We start from the raw sequence: 10,000 nt of genomic DNA, 5'->3' as shown, positions 1-10,000 counted from the left end.
AAGTAATTCCTTTATTATAAACTCATACTCTGACATTGCGCTAATATTGCTCGTGAATTGTTATTTAGTTTAAAAATATAATTTATATTACTTTTATTTTATTTTAATTCTATATAATAACTATTTTATATTTTTATTAAAAAATTTCTTGTTTAGTTTCTAAGCAACCACAGTTACGTTTATATGTTTAATTCTATTGTATTCTATATTTATCGATAATTTAATAAATGTTTTAAAAGACTATTCTGGTTTTCCACGCTCTCTTCAAAAATGTGAGTTCTTTTAATTCTTCCGCTTAATTATTCATTTTAAAGTAAAACAACTAGTTATACATATTATTATATTATAATGTATGTGTATTATATACTATTATTTTATAACATAAACATAGTTGAGTTATTGAATTAAACGTCAAATATTTTATTACCTAAAATTAAGTTAATCGTAAAATCTGATGTAGTATGAGATATTCTTTAGAAACTAACTATAAATATTCTTGAAGTAAAACAATACCATCTATAAATAGAACAATGAGAAATAGTAAAACAAACTAAACACAACATGTTTATTTTAACAATATTTTTTATTTAGTTTAATCACTTAATAAACTTTACTTCTAATTATCATAGTATTTAATATAGAATATAGTTAACAATCTTTTAAACAAAGTCTTAAATAAAGTTACAGGGAGTAATTGTAATTAAAACACCAAAAAAATAGGTTTTAATAAAAAAAATACTTACATCAAGTTAAAACTTTATAAGGATTAATTTTAAAATATCAAATTGATTGTAAATCAAGTGCAAATAGGTTTTTTAAACAAACCGAAGGGTTTATAAAGGCTTGTAAACGCTCTCAAACGCCTACGACCATACCACACTGAGCACACCCCATCTCGTCCGATCTGGGAAGTTAAGCAGTGTCGGGCGTGGTTAGTACTTAGATGGGTGACCGCTTGGGAATACCACGTGCCGTAGGCTTTTGCTTTTTGAATTCATCTTTTTTGTACTATTTTTCTTTCTGACCTATTTATACTTATTACTCGTTTATTTACATTTCTTTAACGCTTAAAAGAAAAGTAAATTCTAGTTATTAGCAAATAAAAACTCAAGCCAATCAGATAACGTTATTTGCTGTTTAAACCAATTAGAGCGCTAAAAAAGTGGTTTGACCAGTTTGAGATATCGAAAAAATAATGGCACCATCTTGTAGAGTACAATTTTCTGAGTTGAAATTAATACAATTAGTCTTTTATACTAAAACTTTAAAGTTTTTTTGTCCAAAAACAAATAAAAGCGTGGCTACTTGAAAAATCAAACGAAAATAAATTTTGCACTTTTGTATTGTGAGTCATAATAAGTTATTTACTGTTACCAACAGATACTAGCAAAAGCTTTTTAAAGTTTTGTATTAACTTAATGTATTTGTAATTACTTTTACTTAATAGAAACTATTGAATTACGTTTACTTAGTTTACTTTTGTATGTGTATTAAATATATAGCAATTTTGTTTGAACTTAAATAAGGACTATTAAACTATTAAAAGAAAACTATCAAAGTTTACTAACTCAAAAGCTAAATCTTAGTTTTATTGTTATAAACATTTATGTTGTAATTTACTAATAACTAAATGAGTTTATTTCAAACAAAAAGAATTAAATAATGTTATGTTATGTCAAGCCTACTATATGAGGTATATAGGTATATAAGGTATACAAGCTTATGTTTGAAAATTATAATAATAAAAATAAAAATAAATATTTAGTTGGTAAAATTTGTATGTTTTAATATGCTTTGAAATTAGAGTTAGTATAGAAGTTTTTTTTTAAATATAATAAATATAAATTTAGTAACTGTTAGTTTTATACTTTAATAAAAGAAATATGGTTAACAAGTAAGTTAAAAATGAAAGAAGCATAAAAAAACACACTAATTAACTGCTTATTCAATAGTTTGATTATTTAATTATTTTTCTGTTATATAGTTTAATCGTATTGTATAAAAAATACAGAGGTTTAAAGTAAGTTTGAATAAAAATAAAACAAAACATATAAAATAAGCATTAGTTCAAATACATAGTTTTTTTTTTCTAAGAAAATTTAATTCTTTAATAATAAGTAGTAATTTAAATAAAAAATAATACAAATAAAGTTGTACAATATATATACAATAGTTTGTCAAACTAGGCAAACACTACTAGGCAAAAAACAAACTAGGCAAAAAACCTACAAAGTAGGCCACCACTACAATCCAATGTTCCAACTGGAAATTCAATGAGATCGTTACTGTACTTGTGATGAACGTTGATAATCCCCAAGATTGTAAGTCGAAGGCCTTACCCAACCTAACCAGCGCACTGGTTTTCTTACAACTGAATTAATCAACATTTAATATTGAATATAATCATTATTGATAGATAGAGGAATGTTGACAATCAACAACAGATTGTAGGTCAAAGGCATTACTCGACCCAAGTACCCACAACCTAGATTGAACAACATTTATTAGATAGATTTGTTTATTGATAGATAGAGGAATATTGTCAATCCACAACAGATTGTAAGTCAAAGGCATTACTCGACCCAAGTACCCACAACCTAGATTGAACAACATTTGTTAGATAGATTAGTTAGATAGATAAATAGTACAGTATAATCTCAAAGAATTTGAAGCCCGAACATTGAACGATAGTGGTGTTTCGTGACGACTAGCGGGATTCGATCTCTCAACCTTCTGCTTATGAGTCAGCTGATAAGACCACTGACCCACCGCGCCACGACAAAGATAAAGAAATATTTTGCTATATAAATAGGTTGATTTTTCAGTGAACTTCAAGTGTCAATTTTTCAGTGTCAATTACAGTGAACTTCAAGTAAGATATACAACAGTATATATATTTCCGAGTCTGACTTTGAGTACTTTTTATATATTATTAACAAGATTTTTTAGGAGTAATATCTGTTTAGTTCTTTAATATATCTTTAAAATAATAATATTTTTTAAGGTGTTTAAAACTTTTAGAAGCTGTATGTAATGTCTTTTAGTTTAATAGTTCTTTAAATTAGTAAAAAAAAAATAAGCATGGTTGAGTTATCAAATTAAACAAAATAGAACGTCAAGTATTTAATTACTAAAATTAATTTAATTAAAAAAAAATCTCAGGTAATCTAAAATGTCAGGAATTATTTAAAAATAAATATAAATTTAAAACTTATTATATTGAAAAGATTGATGAATAATACTCTTGAATGTATGAAATGTTTGTATTTGTAATGCAATAACATAAATGGATAGATCAATGACAAATTGTAAACATATTGTATTATTTTATTTTACGATTTTATTTTATTTATTTAATAATTCAATAAACTTTACTTCTACTTGTCCTGGTCTTAGGTAATTTATAGATAACAATAATTTAAACAAACACTTTTGTACAGTTACAATACAGTTTTAGTACAGTTTGGGAGTAACTGTTGATTAAAAAAACAAAAAAAAAGTTAATTCAGGTTAAAATTTTATAAGGAATAATTTTAAAATATCAAATCGATTGTAAATCAAGTGCAAATAGGTTTTTTAAACAAACCGAAGGGTTTATAAAGGCTTGTAAACGCTTTCAAACGCCTACGACCATACCACACTGAGCACACCCCATCTCGTCCGATCTGGGAAGTTAAGCAGTGTCGGGCGTGGTTAGTACTTAGATGGGTGACCGCTTGGGAATACCACGTGCCGTAGGCTTTTGCTTTTTGAATTCATCTTTTTTGTACTATTTTTCTTTCTGACCTATTTATACTTATTACTCGTTTATTTACATTTCTTTAACGCTTAAAAGAAAAGTAAATTCTAGTTATTAGCAAATAAAAACTCAAGCCAATCAGATAACGTTATTTGCTGTTTAAACCAATTAGAGCGCTAAAAAAGTGGTTTGACCAGTTTGAGATATCGAAAAAATAATGGCACCATCTTGTAGAGTACAATTTTCTGAGTTAAAATTAATACAATTAGTCTTTTATACTAAAACTTTAAAGTCTTTTTGTCCACAAACAAATAAAAGCGTGGCTACTTGAAAAATCAAACGAAAATAAATTTTGCACTTTTGTATTGTGAGTCATAATAAGTTATTTACTGTTACCAACAGATACTAGCAAAAGCTTTTTAAAGTTTTGTATTAACTTAATGTATTTGTACTTAGTTTAAATTAATAGAGTTTATTTGGTTTACTTTATTATGTGTATTGAATGTGCTAGTATCTAAAAATAAATACAACTAAAACAAAACAAACAAGGAGAGTACTTGAATAGAACCAACACAATTTACAGACCAGTTGTGTACTAAATTTAAAGAAATTCTGAATAGTGAATATGCAATTATTATTATAAGTTCAAAATTCACTTTAATTTAAATTAATGTATTTTGTAAATTGGTTTTATTTAATAGATAGTAGTGAATTACTTTATTTAATTTACTTTAGTATGTGTTGTATAACTTAATTTAAACCAGAAGCAAAACGGGATTATACTTTCAATAAACTACACAATTTACAGACCAGTTGTGTACTAAATAAAAAGCTATTGTGAATAGTGAATATGCAATTATTATTATAAGTTTATAAGTTCACAGTTTACAAAAGCTTTACAATTTAGTTATTATTTTGTTCATATTTGCATATCTAATTTATGAAAAGTTAGTGTTATGTGTTTTGGCTTTTTAATTTCTTTATTTGTACAACTGTTAGTTTTATATTCTAAAGAAACATTTTTAAATAAATATGTTTAACAAGTAACTTAAAAATAGAAGAAATATATTGTATATATTGAACTATTTATATTTATTCTAGCTATTTGCTTAGTGTATTTATTAATGTGATTATTTTATTTTGTTGTTTGTCTTATAGTTTAATCGTATTGTGTTGAAATATATATAACAAATACAGAGGTTTAAAGTAAGTTTAAATGAAAATAAAATAAGACATATAGTTGAAATATAAGTTTAAAAAAATATTTTTTTTTATTTCTTTGTTTGTTTGATTGTTTGTTTATTATATAATCGCGACGTTTCATTTTATTACTTTTAAGCATACTAAATATAATAATAGGTATAGTTAGAGGAAAAATTCAATTAGTTTCTAATGTAATAAAAAAGTTTATTTCCACAAATAAATAAATACCTGAAAAATCAAATGAAAAATAAATTTCGCACTCTTGTATTGTGAGTCATAATAGGTTATTTACTGTTACCAACAGATACAAGCGAAGGCTTTTTAAAGTTCTTGTATTTGTATTGTTATTTGTACTTAGTTTTATTAAAATGACAGTATTGATGGTTACGTTTATTAAGTATGTTTATTTAACGTTATGTAACTCAAGTAAAACCAGAAGCAAATAAGGAGACTACTTTCAATAAACTACACAATTTACATACCAATTGTATACTAAACTTAAAGCTATTCTATTCTATTTTATTCTTGATAGTTATTTTAAAGTTATTAAATTATACAAATGTATTTTGTAAAGTAGTTTTATAAAGTTACTATAGTTTATTTAACTTACTATAGTATGTGTTATATAACTTTAATTAAACTAGAAGCAAAAAGGGAGACTACTTTAAATAAACTACACAATTTATTGTTATATATAACTCTAATAAAACCAGAAGCAAAAAGGGAGACTACTTTAAATGAACTACACAAATTAAAATTATATTATTATTTATAAATCAATCGTGTTGTGTTTCAAAATAAATTTTTCAAATAATGTTTTACAAGTATTTATCAGTTATTTAGTTTTCTTTTTATAGTTTAGCCGTATTGTTTTATTTATTTGTTATTATCTTTATTTAATTGTTTGCTTATTATATTTATCGCCATGTGCTTAAAAAATAAAACAACTATATAGATTTAAAAAGTAAGTTTAAATAAAAATAAAATGAAACATATAAAATAAGTTTATGATTTTTTTTTCATTATTATTATTTTTATTTCATTGTTTGTTTATTATATCTATCGCGATGTGCTTAAAAAATAAAACAACTATAAAGGTTTAAAAAGTAATTTTAAATAAAGATAAAATGAAACATATAAAATAAGCTTATGTTTGATTTTTTATTTTATTTTTATTTAATTGTTTGCTTATTATATTTATCGCGATGTGCTTAAAAGAATAGAACAAATACAAAGGTTTAAGTTGTAAGTTTTAAATAAAATAAAATGAAACATACAAAATAAGCTTATGATTTATTATTATTATTATTATTATTATTTTTATTTCATTGTTTGTTTATTATATCTATCGCGATGTGCTTAAAAAATAAAACAATTATAAAGGTTTAAAAGGAAGTTTAAATAAAGATAAAATGAAACATATAAAATAAGCTTTTGTTTGATTTTTTTATTTTATTTTTATTTATTTTTATTTAATTGTTTGTTTATTATATTTATCGCGATCTGCTTAAAAAAATAAAACGAGTATTAAGGTTTGAAAGGTAAGTTTAAATAAAAATAAAATGAAACATATAAAATAAGCATATGTTTTTTTTTTTTTTTTTATTATTATTATTATTTTCATTCAATTTTTTGTTTATTATATTTATCGCAATGTGCTTAAAACGATAAAACAAGTATAAAGATTTAAAAAGTAAGTTTAAATAAAAAATAATACAAATAAAGTTTATTTATAATAAACAAACATATTTAAAACATTAAAAAAAGTAGTTTATATATATTATTTTTTATTTATTTCTTTTAAACATATTAAATAAAGTATAAAAAAAGTATTAAAACATTTAAACGTAGCATAAATAAGCTTAAAACATTAAAATAATTGAAAAGAAACAAACAAATTGAAAAAAATCGGCAAAAAAAGTTCAACAGCAACATTTGAGCATCATACACGTATGCATTACTTTACACTAGTGAGAGAGACGTGTTTGTGCGTTCGGTCGACTTGGCGAGAAAGCGGGCTTAAAGCATTACTGTTTAGCACCCGAGGCGCGGCTATTGCAGCGGCGGCGAACGTGCTATGTAAACGCATTGGAGCAGCGTATGAAAAACTACAAGCGTCCAGCGGCGGTAGGCTTATAGCTTTGCGAAGTCGTCGAGACGAGTAGCCGACGCAGGCAGGCACGGCTCGAGGCGGGTAACTGCAGCAGACAGATGGCGTGTTGCTGCTGACGAGTTAACCGGCAGAAGGCAAACGGTTGGTCGGGAGAAAGAACAGTCAGTTGTATAGCTGCATGCTGCAGTCGACGCGGGCTGGCGCTTTAAACAGCAAAAGGCCGGCGCCGACTTTCAGTAACGTTCGCAAGGCTTTTAAGCCGAGTGATAGAAAAGGTCTGTATTTATACAGTAAAAACGCTCAGTCGAGCAACGGGTTTAAACGCCCTCGGATAGTTATCTGGTTGATCCTGCCAGTAGTCATATGCTTGTCTCAAAGATTAAGCCATGCAAGTGTAAGTACGAGCTCACGTACAGTGAAACTGCGAATGGCTCATTAAATCAGTTATGGTTCATTTGATTGTACGCTTTTACATGGATAACTGTGGCAATTCTAGAGCTAATACATGCGTAAAGCGCCGAACTGACGTGAGGCGCGCATTTATCAGACCAAAACTAACCGGCTTTCGGGTCGTTACAATGGTGACTCTGGATAAGCTTGCGGATCGCACGGCCTAGTGCTGGCGACATCTCATTAAAGCAACTGCCCTATCAACTATCGTCGGTACGGTATCGGCCTACCGAGGTTGTAACGGGTGACGGAGAATCAGGGTTCGATTCCGGAGAGGGAGCCTGAGAAACGGCTACCACATCCAAGGAAGGCAGCAGGCGCGCAAATTACCCATTCCCGGCTCGGGGAGGTAGTGACGAAAAATAACAATGCAGACCTCGTACGAGGTCCTGCAATTGGAATGAGTACACTTTAAACTTTTTAACGAGTATCCATTGGAGGGCAAGTCTGGTGCCAGCAGCCGCGGTAATTCCAGCTCCAAAAGTGTATATTTAAGTTGTTGCGGTTGAAAAGCTCGTAGTTGGATATAGGGACGGCGAGGTTGGTCGGTCGAAAGGCTAGCACTGGCCTCGTTGTTCTTGTTGGTCGGTGCCTTCGCGGTGCTCTTAACTGAGTGTTGCGGTGGTCCGGCAAGTTTACCTTGAAAAAATTAGAGTGTTCAAAGCAGGCTTTACGCTTGTATAATGTTGCATGGAATAATGGAATAGGACCTCGGTTCTATTTTGTTGGTTTTCGGAGCACGAGGTAATGATTAATAGGAACGGACGGGGGCATCCGTACTGTGCCGTTAGAGGTGAAATTCTTGGATCGGCGCAAGACGAACGACTGCGAAAGCATTTGCCAAGAATGTTTTCTTTAATCAAGAGCGAAAGTCAGAGGTTCGAAGACGATCAGATACCGTCCTAGTTCTGACCTTAAACGATGCCGACTAGCGATCGGGCAGTGTCGAACTTAAGAACTGTCCGGCAGCTTCCGGGAAACCAAAGTCTTTGGGTTCCGGGGGAAGTATGGTTGCAAAGCTGAAACTTAAAGGAATTGACGGAAGGGCACCACCAGGAGTGGAGCCTGCGGCTTAATTTGACTCAACACGGGAAATCTCACCCGGCCCGGACACAGCGAGGATTGACAGATTGAGAGCTCTTTCTTGATTCTGTGGGTGGTGGTGCATGGCCGTTCTTAGTTGGTGGAGCGATTTGTCTGGTTAATTCCGATAACGAACGAGACTCTTACTTGCTAAATAGCTGCTCGACCCATTGGGTCGGAGACAACTTCTTAGAGGGACTAGTGGCGTTTAGCCACACGAGATTGAGCAATAACAGGTCTGTGATGCCCTTAGATGTTCGGGGCCGCACGCGCGCTACACTGACCGGATCATCGTGTGTTCCCTAGGCCGAAAGGTCCGGGTAATCCGTTGAACCCCGGTCGTGCTAGGGATAGGGACTTGCAATTGTTTCCCTTGAACGAGGAATTCCCAGTAAGCGCGAGTCATTAGCTTGCGTTGATTACGTCCCTGCCCTTTGTACACACCGCCCGTCGCTACTACCGATTGAATGGTTTAGTGAGGTCCTCCGATTGAGCCTGGTACGTGCGGCAACGCACTCGCCGGTGTTCGAAAAGACGATCGAACTTGATCATTTAGAGGAAGTAAAAGTCGTAACAAGGTTTCCGTAGGTGAACCTGCGGAAGGATCATTAACGAATCGAAATTTGATTTCAAGCGACGTCTCTTCTTCGAAGGGACCGAGCCCTGTAACTGTTATAGTTCGGTCGCGTTGCTTCCTGACAGCGGGAGTAATAATTCAGCACGCAAGTGCTGGCGCGGCCGCTTCTTTTTGAACACGATTTTTTGGTTGCATTGAGATTGATTAACACGAGAGATCTCTTAGCGGTGGATCACTCGGCTCGAGCGTCGATGAAGGACGGAGCTAGCTCCGAGAAGTAATGTGAATTGCAGGACACATTGAGCATCGATATTCTGAACGCGTATTGCGGCCTCGGGTAATCCTGGGGCCACGTCCGTCTCAGGGTCTTTAACACACCGATCCTTTCATTAGTTTGAAAGTGCCTGCGACTCGTTTCTGTATTAAGGAGCGTGTCGTCAAAGACAGCTGGTCTGGCGATTTCACAGCTGAAGCGTGAGCAGCCTGCTGGCCTCGGGTGAGGTAGCAACGACGGTAGGTGCTCGAGAATAAGTTAAGTGACTTCAAAAGGCCGACGTACAAAGCGCATGTACTTTTATAGTACATCACTTTTGACCTGAGATCGGGCGGGACGACCCGCTGAACTTAAGCATATCACTAAGCGGAGGAAAAGAAACTAACAAGGATTCCCCTAGTAACGGCGAGTGAAGCGGGATAAGCCCAGCGCTAAATCCGAGCCTTTTTGGAGGGCGAGGAAATGTAGCGTATGGAATTCAGCATGCGGCGAACCAACGACTGCCCACGTTCTTCTGATCGAGGCCTTTTCCCAGAGCGGGTGTTAGGCCCTTGGCGGCGG

The 10,000-nt window shown here is 31.9% G+C and overlaps 4 non-coding genes and 1 pseudogene across 4 annotated transcripts; all 5 read left to right on the top strand.

Moving 5' to 3' along the window:
- Positions 1-861: 861 nt before the first annotated feature.
- On the top strand, positions 862-980 carry LOC145847291 (5S ribosomal RNA). The gene has a single exon (XR_014371207.1). It is a non-coding gene; the product is annotated as a 5S ribosomal RNA (ribosomal RNA).
- A 2,642-nt stretch (positions 981-3,622) lies between these two features.
- LOC145847280 (5S ribosomal RNA) lies at positions 3,623-3,741 on the top strand. Its single transcript, XR_014371196.1, has one exon. It is a non-coding gene; the product is annotated as a 5S ribosomal RNA (ribosomal RNA).
- A 3,650-nt stretch (positions 3,742-7,391) lies between these two features.
- LOC145847289 (small subunit ribosomal RNA) lies at positions 7,392-9,199 on the top strand. The gene has a single exon (XR_014371205.1). It is a non-coding gene; the product is annotated as a small subunit ribosomal RNA (ribosomal RNA).
- Positions 9,200-9,381: 182 nt separating this feature from the next.
- Positions 9,382-9,534, top strand: LOC145847282 (5.8S ribosomal RNA). Its single transcript, XR_014371198.1, has one exon. It is a non-coding gene; the product is annotated as a 5.8S ribosomal RNA (ribosomal RNA).
- Positions 9,535-9,756: 222 nt separating this feature from the next.
- LOC145847295 (large subunit ribosomal RNA) overlaps positions 9,757-10,000 on the top strand; it is a pseudogene marked incomplete at its 3' end in the record, with an annotated part of 2,744 nt that continues 2,500 nt past the window's right edge.

Source organism: Thalia democratica, unplaced genomic scaffold (assembly GCF_965202585.1).
Source record: "Thalia democratica unplaced genomic scaffold, ktThaDemo2.hap1.1 HAP1_SCAFFOLD_869, whole genome shotgun sequence".
NCBI classification, from domain to species: Eukaryota; Metazoa; Chordata; class Thaliacea; order Salpida; family Salpidae; genus Thalia; species Thalia democratica.
The sequence above is the reverse complement of the archived record's forward strand: the minus strand, read 5'-3'. Positions and strand labels throughout refer to the sequence as shown.